The 17,944-nt window shown below is 47.8% G+C and overlaps 1 protein-coding gene across 6 annotated transcripts in view; it reads right to left on the bottom strand.

Moving 5' to 3' along the window:
- LOC136622186 (alpha-1,4-N-acetylglucosaminyltransferase-like) overlaps nt 1–17,944 on the bottom strand; it is a 63,171-nt gene that overhangs the window by 33,655 nt on the left and 11,572 nt on the right. Inside the window, exons 1-2 of one of the 6 annotated variants that reach the window (XM_066598079.1) lie at nt 8,807–9,196; nt 7,287–7,414 (exon numbers count right to left, since the gene is read on the bottom strand). The exons of 1 other annotated variant lie outside the window; for it this stretch is intronic. The gene's annotated coding sequence lies outside the window, so the exon portion shown is untranslated. Of the gene's footprint in view, nt 1–7,286; nt 7,415–7,933; nt 8,279–8,806; nt 9,197–9,782; nt 10,450–17,944 lie in introns of those variants that run through there. 4 more of the 6 variants (XM_066598077.1, XM_066598081.1, XM_066598080.1 and 1 more) reach the window with 4 other exon arrangements.

Genomic DNA, 17,944 nt, shown 5'->3' with positions numbered 1-17,944 from the left:
ATAATCCCGGGAACTGGGACATGTCGCAAAATTGACTATATTGCATAACTTACAATTAATAAATTCTCTGCTCAAGAATCTTTGGCCTCTTGATACCCCTTCAAAAGAGTTACTCTTCCAAATATCCCTGCATGCCTTGAAGTCGTCACATCTAAACGTCCCTTTTGTGATATCTCGATGCAGCCACATTTCCTGATGCATTTCTTGGGTAAAGGATGTTTCTCTTTTCACATGTAAGCTCAGGTGGCACACATTTTTTGTAAGACCTAATAGGTAATAGATGTATTGACTTAGGAAAAGATTTGAATGATATTTAACATCTAAGAGTATTGGAGGAGTTGTGTGTTGAGGGTCAGAGGGATCCAGGTAATGGCCCTTTTTACAGACTTGAGGCCAAAATTTCTTCCTTTCTCTGATTGTCCTTACATTGAAATATTTGAAAGGATGGTGCTAACTGAGCTGAAAGAATTGTCAGGACAGTGTTTGTCCTTTTACAATCTAACAGCCAGTGAATTGTATTCTTTAAGGTCACATGAACAGGATAAGAATAGTATTATCAAATCATCTCATAAAGGGGAAAATGTGGGGATACTAGATGAGGACTAGAGATGAGCGAACGTACTTGTCCGAGCTTGATACTCGTTCGAGTATTAGCGTGTTCGAGATGCTCGTTACTCGTAACGAGTACCACGCGATGTTCGGGTTACTCTCACTTTCATCTCTGAGACGTTAGCGCGCTTTTCTGACCAATAGAAAGACAGGGAAGGCATTACAACTTCCCCCTGCGACGTTCAAGCCCTATACCACCCCCCTGCAGTGAGTGGCTGGCGAGATCAGGTGTCACCCGAGTATAAAAATCGGCCCCTCCCGCGGCTCGCCTCAGATGTGTTGTGACATAGCTGAGGGACAGTGCTGTTGGTGCCGGAGCTGCTATAGGGAGAGCGTTAGGAGTTAGTGTAGGCTTCAAGAACCCCAACGGTCCTTCTTAGGGCCACATCTAACCGTGTGCAGTAGTGTGGAGGCTGCTTTTTGCAGTGTTGCACATTTTTTTTGTTTTGGTATATCGGCCGTGCAGAGCATTGCGCCCTGCAGTAATAGTCCAGGGACAGAAGTGTGGAGGCAGGGACAGAAGACATATATTATTGATTGAATATACGCAGTGGTCCTTTTCAAAAAAATATTGGGCAAAAAATCTATTTGGCCTGCCTGTCACTGTGCTCAGTGTTCTGGGTCTTTGTTTGCTGGGTGTAGTACTTCAACAAATAAATACGCAGCCAGCTAAGTGTTACAGCAGGCTTGCGCCAAATTATTTCCTGGCTCTGAAATCACCGCTCTGTTGCAGTTAATAACAGTGCAACACTGCAGTTCCGTGACACACACATCAGCGACAGAATTGTGTAGGCAGGGCCAGAAGACATATATTATAGATTGAATATACGCAGTTGGCCTTTTCAAAAAAATATTGGGCAAAAAATCTATTTGGCCTGCCTGTCACTGTGCTCAGTGTTCTGGGTCTGTGTGTGCTGGGTGTAGTACTTCAACAAATAAATACGCAGCCAGCTAAGTGTTACAGCAGGCGTGCGCCAAATTATTTCCTGGCGTTCCGTAAACGAAGTCAGCCTCCAACCACAGGCCAATAAGCGGCACATTTAATTACAGCGTTCTGTTTCTGCACTACTGCTAATACCCCATGCTGAGGGGTAGGGGTAGGCCTATAGGACGTGTACGCGGGCGAGGACGTGGAGGCCCAAGTCAGGGTGTGGGCACAGGCCGAGCTAGTGCGGTGGCCAGGGGTAGAGGCAGGGCCAGACCGAATAATCCACCAACTGGTTCCCAAAGCGCCCCCTCGCGCCATGCCACCTTGCAGAGGTCAAGGTGCTCTACGGTGTGGCAGTTTTTCACAGAGACGCCTGACGACCGACGAACAGTGGTGTGCAACCTTTGTCGCGCCAAGATCAGCTGGGGAGGCACCAACACCAGCATGCGCAGGCATATGATGGCCAAGCACCCCACAAGGTGGGACGATGCCCGTTCACCGCCTCCGGTTTGCACCACTGCCTCTCCCCCTGTGCCCCAACCTGCCACTGAGATCCAACCCCCCTCTGAGGACACAGGCAGTACCGTCTCCTGGCCTGCACCCACACCCTCACCTCCGCTGTCCTCGGCCCCATCCAGAAATGTCTCTCAGCGTAGCGTCCAGACATCGCTAGCGCCACTGTTTGAGCGCAAGCGCAAGTACGATGCCACGCACCCGCACGCTCAAGCGTTAAACGTACACATTGCAAAATTGATCAGCCTAGAGATGCTGCCATATAGGGTTGTGGAAACGGAGGCTTTCAAAATATGATGATGGCGGCGGCGGCCCCGCGCTACTCGGTTCCCAGTCGGCACTACTTTTCCCGATGTGCCGTCCCAGGCCTGCACGACCACGTCTCCCGCAACATTGTACGCGCACTCACCAACGCGGTTACTGCCAAGGTCCACTTAACAACAGACATGTGGACAAGCACAGGCGGGCAGGGCCACTATATCTCCCTGACGGCACATTGGGTGAATTTAGTGGAGGCTGGGACAGAGTCAGAGCCTGGAACCGCTCACGTCCTACCCACCCCCCGAATTGCGTGTCCCAGCTCGGTGGTGGTATCTGCGGGGGTGTATGCTTCCTCCACTACACCACCCTCCCCCTCCTCCTACGCAACCTCTGTCTCGCAATCAAGATGTGTCAGCAGCAGCAGCACGTAGCAGCACAGCGGTGGGCAAGCGTCAGCAGGCCGTGCTGAAACTACTCAGCTTAGGAGAGAAGAGCCACATGGCCCACGAACTGCTGCAGGGTCTGACAGAGCAGACCGACCGCTGGCTTGCGCCGCTGAGCCTCCAACCGGGCATGGTCGTGTGTGACAACGGCCGTAACCTGGTGGCGGCTCTGCAGCTCGGCAGCCTCACGCACGTGCCATGCCTGGCCCATGTCTTTAATTTGGTGGTTCAGCGCTTTCTGAAAAGCTACCCCCACTTGTCATACCTGCTCGGAAAGGTGCGCCAGCTCTGCGCACATTTCCGCAAATCCCACACGCACGCTGCCACCCTGCGGACACTGCAACATCGGTTTAATCTGCCAGTGCACCGACTGCTGTGCAGCGTGCCCACACAGTGGAACTCTACGCTCCACATGTTGGCCAGACTCTATGAGCAGCGTAGAGCTATAGTGGAATACCAACTCCAACATGGGCGGCGCAGTGGGAGTCAGCCTCCTCAATTCTTTACAGGAGTGGGCCTGGTTGGCAGCCATCAGCCAGGTCCTTGGAAACTTTGAGGAGTCTACCCAGATGGTGAGCGGGGATGCTGCAATCATTAGCGTCACCATTCCTCTGCTATGCCTCTTGAGAAGTTCCCTGCAAAGCATAAAGGCAGACGCTTTGGAATCAGAAACGGAGCGGGGGAAGACAGTATGTCGCTGGATAGTCAGAGCAACCTGATGTCTATATCTCAGCGCGTTGAGGAGGAGGGGGAGGAGCATGAGGAGGAGGGGGAAGAGACAGCTTGGCCCACTGCTGAGGGGACAGATGCTGCTTGCCTGTCATCCATTCAGCGTGTATGGCCCGAGGAGGAGGAGGCGGAGGAGCATGAGGAGGAGGGGGAAGAGACAGCTTGGCCCACTGCTGAGGGTACAGATGCAGCTTGCCTGTCATCCTTTCAGCGTGTATGGCCAGAGGAGGAGGAGGAGGAGGATCCTAAAAGTGATCTTGCTAGTGAGGACAGCCATGTGTTGCGTACAGGTACCCTGGCACACATGGCTGACTTCATGTTAGGATGCCTTTCTCGTGACCCTCGCGTTACACGCATTCTGGCCACTATGGATTACTGGGTGTACACACTACTCGACCCACAGTATAAGGAGAGCCTTTCCACTCTCATTCCCGAAGAGGAAAGGGGTTCAAGAATGATGCTATACCACAGGGCGCTGGTGGACAAACTGATGGTAAACTTCCCATCCGACAGCACTAGTGGCCGAAGGCGCATTTCCGCGGCACAGGTAGCAGGGGAGGCGCAGAGATCAGGCAGCATGTACAGCACAGGCAGGGGAACACTCTCTAAGGCCTTTGACAGCTTTATGGCTCCCCAGCAAGACTGTGTCACCGGTCCCCAGTCAAGGCTGAGTTGGCGGGAGCACTGTAAAAGGATGGTGAGGGAGTACGTAGCCGATCGCACGACCGTCCTCGGTGACGCCTCTGCCCCCTACAACTACTCGGTGTTGAAGCTGGACACGTGGCCTGAACTCGCGCTGTATGCCCTGGAGGTGCTTGCTTGTCCTGTGGCTAGCGTCTTGTCAGAGAGTGTGTTTAGTGTGGCTGGGGGAATCATCACGGATAAGCGTACCCACCTGTCAACCAACAGTGCCGACAGGCTTACACTCATCAAGATGAACAAAGCCTGGATTTCCCCAGACTTCTCTTCTCCACCAGCGGACAGCAGCGATACATAAACAATACGTAGGCTGCACCCGCGGATGGAAGCTACGTTCTCTATCACCATCCAAAACGGGGACCTTTTTGCTTCATCAATCTGTGTATAATATTCATCCTCCTCCTCCTGAAACCTGACGTAATCACGCCGAACGTGCAATTTTTCTTAGGCCCACAAGGCTCAGTCATATAATTTTTCTAAACAATTTTTATACGTTTCAATGCTCATTAAAGCGTTGAAACTTTCACCTCAACCAATTTTTATTTTAACTGGGCTGCCTCCAGGCCTAGTTGCCAATTAAGCCACATTAACCAAAGCGATTAATGGGTTTCACCTGCCCTCTCGGTTGGGCATGGGCAATTTTTCTCAGGTACATTAGTACTGTTGGTACACCAATTTTTGTGGGCCCTCACCTACAGTGTAATCCAATTCATTTTTTGCCCACCTGCATTACAGCTGACGTAACATCAGCTGTGATGGGCAATGCAATGGGATATATTTATGTACCGCCGGTGGGTTCCAGGGAGCCACCCATGCTGTGGGTCCACAGGGAGTTGTAAATGCATCTGTGTCCACTTCTAAAGAACCCCAGTCTGACTGGGGCATGCAGTGTGGGCCGAAGCCCACCTGCATTAAACATGACATTATTACCTCAGCTGTGATGGGCAATGCAATGGGATATTTTTATGTACCGCCGGTGGGTTCCAGGGAGCCACCCATGCTGTGGGTGCACACGGAATTCCCATTGCGGAGTTGTACCTGCCTGTGACTATTTATAAAAAACCCCGGTTTGACTGGGGCATGCAGACACCTTGACAGAATGAATAGTATGTGGCACATGGGTTCCCTATTGCTATGGCCACGTTTGCAGCTCCTGATGGAGGTGGCACAGGATTGGATTTCTCATTGCTTCTGTACAGCATTATGGGCTATCGCCCCGCCCCTTTTAAAGAGGGTCGCTGCTTGGCCGTGCCAACCCTCTGCAGTGTGTGCCTGTGGTTCCTCCTCATGGCAGACGCACTTATAAATAGACATGAGGGTGGTGTGGCTATGAGGCTAGCGTGTGGCATGAGGGCAGCTGAAGGCTGTGCAGGGACACTTTGGTGTGCGCTGTGGACACTGGGTCGTGCGGGGGGTTGGGCAGCATGTAACCCAGGAGAAGTGGCAGCGGAGTGTCATGCAGGCAGTGATTGTGCTTTGTTGGAGGTAGTGTGGTGCTTAGCTAAGGTATCCATTGCTAATGAGGGCTTTTCAGAAGTAAAAGTTGTTGGGGGGGCAACTCTTGCCCCTATTGTGGCTTAATAGTGGGACCTGTGAACTTGAGATGCAGCCCAACATGTAGCCCCTCGCCTGCCCTATCTGTTGCTGTGTCGTTCCCATCACTTTCTTGAATTGCCCAGAGTTTCACAAACGAAAACCTTAGCGAGCATCGGCGATATACAAAAATGCTCTGGTCGCCCATTGACTTCAATGGGGTTCGTTACTCGAAACGAACCTTCGAGCATCGCGATAATTTCGTCCCGAGTAACGAGCACCCGAGCATTTTGGTGCTCGCTCATCTCTAATTAGGACGCATATGTTATAATGTGTAGGCGGATTTTGGATGATCCCGATAACTACAGGGTCTTGGACGCTGATTTGTCTGACCTTTTCTCCAGAAAACTCCATACTCGATTATCATTGGCCTAGTCTTTCCTTGTGCAAATAAGAATAGTGCTGATCCCTCTGCACTGTGACAACCCTACAGATATTTGTAGACAGCTATTAAATCTCCCCTCAGCCTTCTTTTTTGCAAGCTAAGCATTTCCAGATCTTTTAACCGTTCCTCATAGGACTTGATTTGCAGACGTCTAGTCGTCTTGGTAACTCTTCTCTGAATTTGCTCCAGTTTGTCTATGTATTTCTTAAAGTGCAGTGCCCAGAACTAGACACACTATTTCAGATGAGGTCTGACTAAGGAAAGTAGAAGGGGATAATTACCTCATGTGATCCAGACTCTATGCTTCTCTTAATACCTCCCAGAATTGTGTTTGCTTTTTTGGCTGCTGCATCACATTGTTGACTCATGTTCAGTCTTTGATCTATTAGTATATCCCAGTCTTATTCACATGTGCTGCTTAGCCCAATTCCTCCTATTCTGTATGTGCTTTTTTCATTTTTCTTGCCCAGATGTAGGACTTTTCATTTCTCCTTATTAAATACCATTATTTTAGTTGCCGCCCACTATGCAAGCTTTTGTAGATCTTTTTGAATACTCTCTCTCTCTCTTCCCTAGTGTTAGCTATCCCTCCTAGCTTTGTTTTGTCAGCAAATTTGATCAGTTTCCTATTATGTCCTTCCTCCAGATCATTTATAAAAATGTTGAAAAACACTGGACCTAGGACGGATTCTTGTGGCACCTCACTTAATACATTCTTCTACTTGGACCACACTTTGAGTACAATCACTCAGCCAGTTGTGAATCCACTATTACTTTGTCAAATGCTTTACTAAAGTCAAGATATACTATATCCACTGCATTTCCCTGATTAACCCAGTCAGTGATTCTGTCATAAAAGGAAATTAGTTTTGTCTGGAATTACTTGTTTGTTACAAACCCATACAGGCTCTGGTTAATTACTCCATTTTTTTCCAAGTACTTGCATACATGGTCCTTAATAATTCTCTTCCGATATAGAAGGCAGGCTCACAGGCCTGTAGTTTCCTGGATCCACCTTCTTCCCTTTTTTGAAGATAGGTACAACATTTGCCCTTTTCCAATCTTCTGGGACTTCTCCTGTTTTCCAGGAAGTTTCAAAGATTATGGTGAGTGGTTCATCAATTACCTCGCTGCTTCCTTTAGTATCCTAGGATGTAATTCATCTGGACCTTGAGAGTTTAATTCATTTAAGTTAGCTAAGTGTCCTCTCGCCATCTCTGCTTATAGAAGATCAGTTGATGTACCATCTACTTTCTAAGAGAAAACAGATACAAAACAGGAATTTAAAAGTTCGGCCTTCTCAACATCATTCTTAACCAATTCCCCATTTTCATCCTGTAAGCTTCCAATAGCATCTTTGACTTTTCTTTTGCTTTTGACATACCCCCAAAATCCTTTTTTATTTCTTTTGGCCTCTGTTGCAAGCCTCAATTCATTATTAGCTTCAGCTTTTCTGACACTTGCCCTACAGTTTCTACAGACAGCATTATATTTTTCTTTGGATATTCCCCCCTATTTCCATTTGATATTTTATATAAAAAATATGAACATATTTTTCTTCCTTTTTAACATTCTGTGTTAATCCATCCTGGTCTCTTTAACTGCTTCTCATTCTTCCTTATTTTAGGGATTGTTAACGATTATGCTTTGAGCATCTCACTTCGCAATTTTTTCCAACCTTTTTGGACATTTCTGTCCTTAAGAACATCCAGCCACTGCATTCTTCCTATCCTCTTTCTGAGTTCATTAAAATCTGCCTTTCTGAAATCCAACCTTGAGGTCTGAGTCTGCTCAGGTCTTCCTCCTCTTTATATGCAAAATTCAAGGATAGCATGATCACTGCCTCCTACGGTCCCAGCCATTCTTACTTCCTCAACCATTCCCTCCCTATTGGTAAGAATTAGGTCCAAGATAGCAGATCCTCTTGTTTTCTCTTCAACCTTTTGGAAGATAAAGATGTCAGCAAGAGCCGATAAGAATTTGTTAGATCTATTACTTTTAACTGAGAGAGATTCCAGACATTTCTTAAAATCTCCCATGATCACTATGTCATGGTTTTTTGAGAGCCTGGCCATCTGATGTAAAAAGAGCTCATCCATATCCTCTGTTTGTCGAGGCGGCCTATAGTAAATGCCTACAATAGTGTATTTTCTGTTGTTCTCTCCTTGTATTCTCACCCAAACAGTTTCTACAGAACTAAAATGCTCTGAAGCTTGAATCTCTGTGGAGATAAATGTTTTCCTAACCTACAACGTAATACCTCCTCCCCCTTTTTTAGGTCTATTTCTTATAAATAAGTTGTATCCTTCAAGCCTTGTATTACAATCCTGTGTATCATTCCACCAAGTCTTGTGATGCCTATGACATCATATTTCTCTTCCTGTGTTAGGAGCTCCAATTCTCCTTGTTTGTTTCCCATGCTCTGTGAATTTGTATAGAAACATTTTACTTTGTGATCGGTGTCTCTTGCTCCTCTACTTTCCTTCTGAGTTTTTTTGTCTCTGTTCTTTCTTTCCACTACTAAGGTTCTCATATGTATTAATTAGCCATATATTTTTACCTGGCCTGTCACTTCCCTTTCCATATTGTTCTAGTTTAAAGCTCTCCTAATGAGTGAAGCAAGGCACTCACCAAATAAATGCTTACCTGTTTTTGTAAGGTGCAACCAGTTTCCAGCAAGCAGTCCATCATATAGGTAATTAATTCCATGGTCTAGAAATTCAAATCTTTGCTGATGGCACCATCAATGTAGCCAGTTGTTCACCTCTAGAATCCTGTTCCATCTTCTTATTTCATGGCCATCCACTAGGAAGATGGATGAAAAGACCACCTGTGCTCCTAGTTCCTTCACCTTCTTTCTAAGGTCTTCAACTTCTCTGCAGATAGTTGCATGGTCCTTTTTTGCAGTGTCATTTGTCCCTACATGTATTAGTAGGAATGGGTGGTGTTCTGTAGGACTGAAAAGTCTCGAAAGTCTATCAGACACATCTTTGATTTGTGCACATGGAAGACAGCACACCTTATACTGAGGGTATAACTACATTACAAGTGAAAAAAAAAATCGGAGTGGCCCTTTAATAAAAGTTATCTAACACATTATATGTACTCAAAAATGGTATCAATAAAAAGTACATCTCGTCCCACTAAGAACAAGCCCTCATTTGTTATGTCAATGAAAAAATAATTATTGCTTTTAAAAAGTGGAGATGAAAATCCCAAAATTTCATTGTGTCCTGAGGTTTAAATTAGGCATTAAGGGACACACATCTGTATCGCCCTTTCATGCCTTTGGTGGATTCTATCACATCACTCTCATTTATCCGTGGGATGATGATTAATCGTTCAGTCATTGCAGACCCAATGGATCAACTATTGCCTGTGTACAGCTTACTTATTACTATAAATTTTCTTGAATTGCCTTAAAGGGTTTTTCTGGCAATGACCGCTGTCAGTGCCAGGATACACAGGGGTCAGAGCGGAGGCTGCTGCTCTGACTCCTATGTAGTTGCTTATAACTGCAGGTGCCACTCTCATTGGCACTGACCTGGAAAACTGCTGCTGCCTAGAAAACTCTGTTAAACTATCTTATGCAAGTCAAAAGTTGGTCTGGTAAATCACTCACCAATCTTCTGTCTTTTCTCCTGAGATCAAATAAACAACAATGCAGCAGGAGGTGATGAAGAATAATGAATAATCGTTAGATAGGTGCTACAAGTTCATGCCCTGAAAGAAGCTGAGGAGCGAAACTCAAGGTCAGGCGAAGTATTTAATGTACCACATGCTTCATTGATTTCATGCTTATTTTCTATTGACTCTTGTGAGTTTATGAACAAAGAGCCTCATGTTAATTTTTATTAATGGGATTATGCTGACTTCACAGAGATGTATTTGCACACAAAATTAAAAAAAATGGAACTCATTGATTTCACTGTTCTATTTTTCTGTGTATTTGTGCACCATAGCTCCCCATAGAAGTCAGAGGATTGTGCGCAAATCCACCTTCAAGGAGATACGTGAAACACTGCGTAATTCCACTTGAAAAAGAACACATCTAGAGCTCATTAAACAAATCATTTTATTCATTGCATCTTTGTGTCCATTGGACCAAGGAACATGTTCTGCGGCTGCAAAAAATGTAGTAAAATATGCTGATATGCACACAAAAAAGCCTAGCTCATAGTGTAATATAAGTTACACTAAGGTGTGCACAATTACATATACGTCCATGTGAAGCTGGCCTTAACCCCTTAATGACGGCCCCATCGGGAAACTACGTCCTCAGTAAGTGGGCTTTAATCCTAGAGGACGTAGTTTTATGCATCCTCTTAGGATTAATGCCCACTTGCCTGAGGACGTGACAGCTCCATGCTGTCGGTGCCCGCAGGTAGCCGACAGCATGGAGCTGTCATCCCAGGATGCGGGCAGTCACCCCGGCATTGCGATCGGCGCTATCCATCGCAATAAAGTAAATAAAAGTGGTACAAAAGTCAGATATTCAGCTGCCCTGATGAATCGGATCCATCTCTGGAGCATCATGGTGATGATCACAAATCAGACTGCACATCACTGGACATTGCGCCGGAAGTGACGTCAGACGCCAGGAGTAGCGACACGAGACGGAGGCACGAGCGAGCGGGGAGCTGAAGGGGACAGCGGAGCAGCTCAGCAGCCGAAGCAGGTGCGGGGGCAGCGGCAGCCGAAGCAGGCGCGGGGGCAGCGGCAGCCGAAGCAGGTACGGGGGCAGGAGTGACCAGTGTGACCGGAGCGCAGCAGCCGGCGCCAAGAGGCCACCAGGAGTTCAGCGGAGCAGCTGTGACAGGAGGGCAGAGTGAGCGGCCGCCGGGACAGCGGGTGACGTCACCAGGAGGAGCGGAGGAGCTGAGTATCTACCTCTGTGTGTGTTTGTGAGCTGTGTGTCTTCTGTGTATCTGGTTAGTTGTGTCTTCTGTGTGTGTGAGTGTCTGGGGGTCTAAGTGTTTGTGAGGGGGGAAAAAAAGAAAAAAAAAAAAAAATAAAAAATTTTTTGACTGTTTGCGCATAAGTGTCAGCGGGTAAGAGGTTGCGCGAGAGAGGCAGCGGGTGAGGGGTTGCGGCAGCGGGTGAGGGGTTGCGACAGCGGGTCAGCGGTTGCGGCAGCGGGTCAGCGGTTGCGGCAGCGGATCAGCGGTTGCGGCAGCGGGCCAGCGGTTGCAGTAGCGGGTCAGAGGTTGCGGCAGCTGGTCAGCGGTTGCGGCAGCGGGTCAGCGGTTGCGGCAGCGGGTCAGCGGTTGCGGCAGCGGGACAGCGGGTGCGGCAGCGGGACAGCGGGTGCGGCAGCGGGACAGCGGGTGCGGCAGCGGGACAGCGGTTGCGGCAGCGGGACAGCGGTTGCGGCAGCGGGACAGCGGTTGCGGCAGCGGTTGCGGCAGTGGGTCAGCGGTTGCGGCAGCGGGTCAGCGGTTGCGGCAGCGGGTCAGCGGTTGCGGCAGCGGGACAGCGGTTGCGGCAGAGTGTGAGCGGAGTGTGAGCAAGGCTATCTTCACTACTTCCACAAGTAAATTGTAGATCCCCATTAGGATGAGCTCCATGCCTGGCAATGTCATCCAGTGTGCTACTTGTGCAATGTATGCGGTCCTTGATCAGCCGATTGAGGGTGCATACTGTTGCGCAAGATGCGTGCACGTTGCAAATTTAGAAGCCCTAATTCTGGATCTAAATGGGCAACTGGCAACACTGAGAGCCATTGACATCATGGAAAGGAGTTTGGTGCTCACTGAGCAGACACTCGCTGGGGTAGAGGTTGGGGCGGATGGTAGTACGGAAGTGCAGGGGGAGCAGGCAGTCAGCTGGGTGACAGAAAGAAGGAGGGATAGAGGGAAGAGAACCAGGGAGGCTAGTCCTGAACTGGCACAACCCAACAAGTCTGCACGATTGGCAGATGAGGGGGATGCCATTACAGAGCCAGCACCGCTGCAGCACGACACGCCCTCTGAACGCCAGGGGGATGACTGCTCCAGTGAGACGGGGACGGGGAGCGCAGGGCAGGCTAGACAGGTTCTAGTGGTGGGGGACTCAATTATTAGGGGGACAGAGAGGGCAATCTGCCATAAAGACCGGGATCGTCGAACGGTGTGTTGTCTTCCTGGCGCTCGAGTTCGACACATCGCGGATCGGATTGACAGGTTACTGGGAGGGGCTGGTGAGGATCCAGCAGTCATGGTGCACGTTGGCACCAATGAACAAGTTAGAGGTCAATGGAGGGCCCTCAAAAATGATTTCAGGGACTTAGGGTCCAAGCTCAGGGCGCGGACCTCCAGGGTAGTTTTCTCGGAAATACTACCTGTACCTAAAGCCACACTAGAAAGGCAGCAGGACCTTAGGGAGGTAAACAAGTGGCTCCGGAGTTGGTGCAAGAAGGAGGGATTTGGGTTCCTGGAGAACTGGGCTGACTTTGCGGTCGGCTACAGGCTCTACCGTAGGGACGGGCTGCATCTAAATGGGGAGGGTGCAGCTGTGCTGGGGGAAAAGATGGCTAGAAGGCTGGAGGAGTGTTTAAACTAGGGACTGGGGGGGAGGGTAAAATGAGAAATAGTGGGGTAGCCAGTGTAATTAGTGATCTGGGTCCAAGCAAAGGGAATGGGGGACGAGCAGGGGGTGGGGTTAGTACAGTTAGAACTGACAGATCAGCCATAAGTACGAATAGCAACAAAACAAATTTAAAAAACAAAAAAAATGAAATAAATTGTATGATCACGAATGCACGAAGTCTGATCGGTAAAGTGGGCGAGCTTGAAGCGAGAATGACTGATGAAAACTATGATATGGTCGGAATTACTGAAACATGGCTTGATGATAAGTGCGATTGGGCGGTGAATTTGCAGGGGTACAATCTCTTCAGAAGAGACCGAAGGAACCAGAAAGGGGGAGGGGTATGTCTGTACGTCAAATCGAACTTGAAGCCGAGGCTACGGGAGGATATAGGGGTAGGAGACGAACAGGTGGAATCTCTGTGGGTAGAAATACAGGGAGGAAAAAACAACAAAATCCTGATAGGGGTCTTCTATCGACCACCAAAAGCAACAGCAGAAACTGAAGACTTACTACTAAGGCAGATAGAGGAGGTGTCAAAACGAAACGAAGTAATTATCATGGGGGACTTTAATTACCCAGATATAACATGGGAGAACGAAACCTGCAAATCTCACAGGGGTGATAAGTTCTTGAGAGTAATTAAAGACAATTACCTGAACCAACTTGTGCAGGAACCAACAAGAGGGAAAGCCATTCTGGACCTAGTGCTAACTAACAAACCGGAACGTATAAAGGGGGTGCAGGTTGAGGGGCACTTGGGGAACAGCGACCACAATATAATCAACTTCCAGCTGTCAATCAATAGGATGCCTTATCAAGGAGTGACAAAGAAACTAAACTTTAGTAAAGCAAAATTTGATGAGCTTAGAACTACTATCGGTAACATTAATTGGGACAACATCCTCAAAAATATCAGTACGGAGGAAAAATGGGAAAAGTTCAAAAGGATCCTAATCGCCTCATGTGAGCAGTTCATTCCCTTCAAAAATAAAAGTAACTCAGCGAAAAGGAAACCAATGTGGCTTGACAAGACGGTACGAGGGGCAATAAACGAAAGGAAGAAAGCGTTCAAACTACTAAAGCAACAAGGCAGCGAAGAAGCGCTAAAATCATACAGGGAAAAAAACAAAATATGCAAAGATACGATTAAAACTGCCAAGGAGGAAGCGGAAAGACGGATCGCAAAAGAGAGCAGAAACAACCCGAAGCTATTTTTCAACTACATAAACAGCAAAAGGATTTGCAGGGAGAGCGCTGGCCCTTTAAAAAACAATGCAGGAGAAATCATTGATGATGACGAAGGGAAAGCAAATCTAATAAACAGTTTCTTCTCAAGTGTGTTCACCAAAGAAAAGGAAATGCCACACGAGGTGCAGGGGAATAAAACGAACCCCTTACAAAATATCTCATACCTAACGCAGGAGGAGGTGCGGAAGCGTCTAAAGAAAACTAAAATTGATAAATCACCGGGCCCTGATGGATTACACCCAAGGATACTAAAGGAACTAAGTGACGAGATAGCTAGGCCGCTATACCTTATATTTCTAGACACTATCAAGACCGGAGTAGTACCATTGGACTGGCGCATTGCCAACGTGGTTCCAATTTACAAAAAAGGGAGCAAAAGTGAGCCTGGTAACTACAGGCCAGTAAGTCTCACTTCAGTAACGGGAAAAATTTTCGAGGGGATTCTGAGAGACGCCATCGATGAGTACCTCAAGGAGATTAAGGGAATAACTCCTCACCAGCATGGATTCATGAAGGGTCGCTCATGTCAGACAAATCTGATCAGTTTCTACGATGAAGTAAGCTCTAAGCTGGACCAGGGAGAATCTCTTGATCTTGTATATCTGGACTTCTCTAAAGCCTTTGACACCGTGCCACATAATAGGCTAATATACAAAATGAGGCAGCTCGGACTGGGCGAAAACGTGTGTAAGTGGGTAAAAAATTGGCTCAACGATAGAAAGCAGAGGGTGGTAATAAATGGTTTGTACTCTGATTGGACCACAGTCGCTAGCGGGGTGCCACAGGGTTCAGTATTAGGCCCCACTCTGTTCAACATATTTATTAATGACCTGATAGAGGGGCTGCACAGCAAAATATCAATATTTGCAGATGACACAAAATTATACAATGTAATTAATGCAACGGAGGACAATGTGCGGCTACAAACGGACCTGGATAAGATGGGGGCTTGGGCAGAAAAATGGCAAATGAAGTTCAATGTTGAAAAATGTAAGACTATGCACATGGGCAAGAGGAACGGATGTCACAAATATTCACTTAATGGGGTACCAATAGGGAAAAGTGATATGGAAAAGGATCTGGGGGTATTAGTGGATAATAGACTAAACTGGAGTAACCAATGCCAGTCAGCCGCTGCAAAGGCAAATAAAGTCTTGGGGTGCATCAAAAGAGGAATAGGGGCGAAGGACGAGAACATCATCCTCCCACTATATAAGGCACTTGTCAGACCTCACATGGAATACTGCGTACAATTCTGGACACCGGTGCTCAGGAAAGATGTCACAGTGCTTGAGGGGGTTCAAAGAAGAGCGACTAAACTAATACATGGAATGACGGGACTGGAATACCCAGAGAGGCTATCAAAATTGGGACTATTTACTCTAGAAAAAAGAAGGTTAAGAGGCGACCAAATAACCATGTATAAGTACATGAGGGGACAACACATGGATCTCTCCCGCGATCTGTTTACACCCAGGACCACGACGGTAACAAGAGGACATCCGCTACGATTAGAGGAAAGTAGGTTTCATCACCAACACAGAAAGGGGTTCTTTACTGTAAGAGCAGTTAGACTGTGGAACTCTCTACCGGAGGAAGTGGTGATGGCAAAATCCATAGAGGAGTTTAAAAGGGGACTTGATGTCTTTCTGGAGAAGAAGGATATTACAGGATATAAATATTAGGTTAAGTGTCAATCCTGGTATATAGGCAGGTAGGAACTATTAGGGGTTGATCCAGGGAACAGTCTGATTGCCATTAGGGAGTCGGGAAGGAATTTTTTCCCCAAAAGGGCAAATTGACTTCTGGCCTTGGGGTTTTTTGCCTTCCTCTGGATCAACACAGTAGGATAGACAGGCTGGACTAGATGGACAATGTCTTCATTCGGCCTTACATACTATGTTACTATGTTACTATGTATCAGGGCAGCTGAAAATACTCACCCGGCTTGTCCGCGGTGTCCCCTGGAGATCTGGTCCTCCCAGACCTACCGCCAGCCTTCTGCACATGCGCGCCAGACGATGATGTCACGTGCATGTGCAGAAGCCCGGGAGCCCCCAGCAAATTTAAAATCTCCTGGCTCCCGGCTCCTGAAGGTAGCCGGGAACCAGGAGGTGTTACCGGGGACCGCTCGCAACTCCATTGGATAGCGGCGATCACGAAAAAGTTACAAAAGTTAAAAAAAAAGTAAAGTTTCACCTCCCCTCATGGATCCGATCCATGAGGGGAGGTGAAAATACTCACCCCTGGTCCTCAGCAGTGTCCCGGTCTTCCGGGACCTGAGTCCCCTTCTGCACATGCGCGCCCGATGATTGACATCGGGCGCGTGCACAGAGGGGCTCGAGCCCCGGGAAATTTAAAATCCCTCTGCTCCTGGCTGCCATGTGTAGCCAGGAGCAGAGGGATGTCACTGGGGACATGATCACTGTCATCCAAAAGTGTAAAAAGTAAAACAAAAAAAAAAGGGGGGTAAAAAGTAAAAAAAAAAAAAGTTTAAAGGGGTTGTCTCGCGCCGAAACGGGTTTTTTTTTTCCATAGGCCCCCCGTTCGGCGCAGGACAACCCCAATGGATGTGTTAAAAAAAAACAAAAAAACATATTACTTACCCAAATCCCCGCTCTGCGACGTCTTCCTTCTTCCTATTTCTTCCTTCACCAAGATGGTCACCGGGATCTTCACCCACGATGCACCGCGGGTCCTTTCCTATGGTGCACCGTGGGCTCTGTGCGGTCTATTGGCGATTCCAGCCTCCTGATTGGCTGGAATCGGCACACGTGACGGGGCGGAGCTACGATGACCAGCTCTCCGGCACGAGCGGCCCCATTCACCAGGAAGAAGACCGCACAGCGCAAGCGCGTCTAAAAACGCCAGAAGAAAGCAAAATTAGACGGATCCATGGCGACGAGGACGCTAGCAACAGAGCAGGTAAGTGAATAACTTCTGTATGGCTCATATTTAATGCACGATGTATATTACAAAGTGCATTAATATGGCCATACAGAAGTGTATAACCTCACTTGCTTTCATGAGACAACCCCTTTAAAAAGTTTAAAAAGTTAAAAAAGCTTGCTTTTCATCTCCCCCCACGGATCATATCTGTGAGGGAGGATGAAATGACGTACCTAAGGCCCGCGGATTTATCCGCAGACCTTACCCCAGCTTCTGCGCACACGCCTGTCGCCAAAATGGCAGGCGCATGCGCAAAAGCTGTGGTAATTTAAAATCTCCCTGCTCCTGGCTTCAAAACTTAGCCGAGAGCCTGGAGATTTCACGGGGGTCCGCGGTGAGCGGTTCCTGATCACGTGTTCGTCGTTATCCAATGGATAATGGCGATCACGTAAAAGTAAAAAAAAGGTGAAGGTTCATCTCCCCTCACCGATGCGATCGGTGAGATGAGATGAAACTTTCTATCGGAGTCCTCGGTATTTGCACCCCGACGCGATCTTCCTCTGTGACCTTTCCCGGATTCTGCACATGCGACCGCCGGCAAAACACCGGACACATGTGCAGGAGTCGGGGAACCCAGGAAACTTAAAATCTCCTTGCTCTCGGTGACCGTTGAGCCTGGAGCAGTGACAGGTGGCCTCTACCTTAGGTTGGTCTCACATGACCGGTAGGAATTACGGATTCCGCATGCGTCTGTTCCGCGGTAATACGCAGATCAATCGCATTAGATTACACAATTCCGCTCACATTGCGCATTAGATTACACAATTCCGCTCACATTGCGTAATCCGGAATTGCGTAATCCACTCGCAGAAAACAGAACGCAGCAGGTTCTATTTTACCGCGGATATCCGCAACATAGAGCCCATTGTGCTCCATGGTCGCGGATATACCCGCAGCCCATACGCAACTACCTTGTATACGGGCTGCGGGTACCCGTGTCATCGCTAAGCAACAGTGCGGGAAATACAAACAACAAAATATACTGCGCATGACCGCCTGTGTGAGTAGGCAGTTATG

The sequence above is a fragment of the Eleutherodactylus coqui genome, chromosome 1 (genome assembly GCF_035609145.1).
Source record: "Eleutherodactylus coqui strain aEleCoq1 chromosome 1, aEleCoq1.hap1, whole genome shotgun sequence".
Taxonomy (NCBI): domain Eukaryota; kingdom Metazoa; phylum Chordata; class Amphibia; order Anura; family Eleutherodactylidae; genus Eleutherodactylus; species Eleutherodactylus coqui.
Note: the sequence above shows the minus strand (reverse complement) of the source record. Positions and strands in the feature narration are given on the sequence as shown.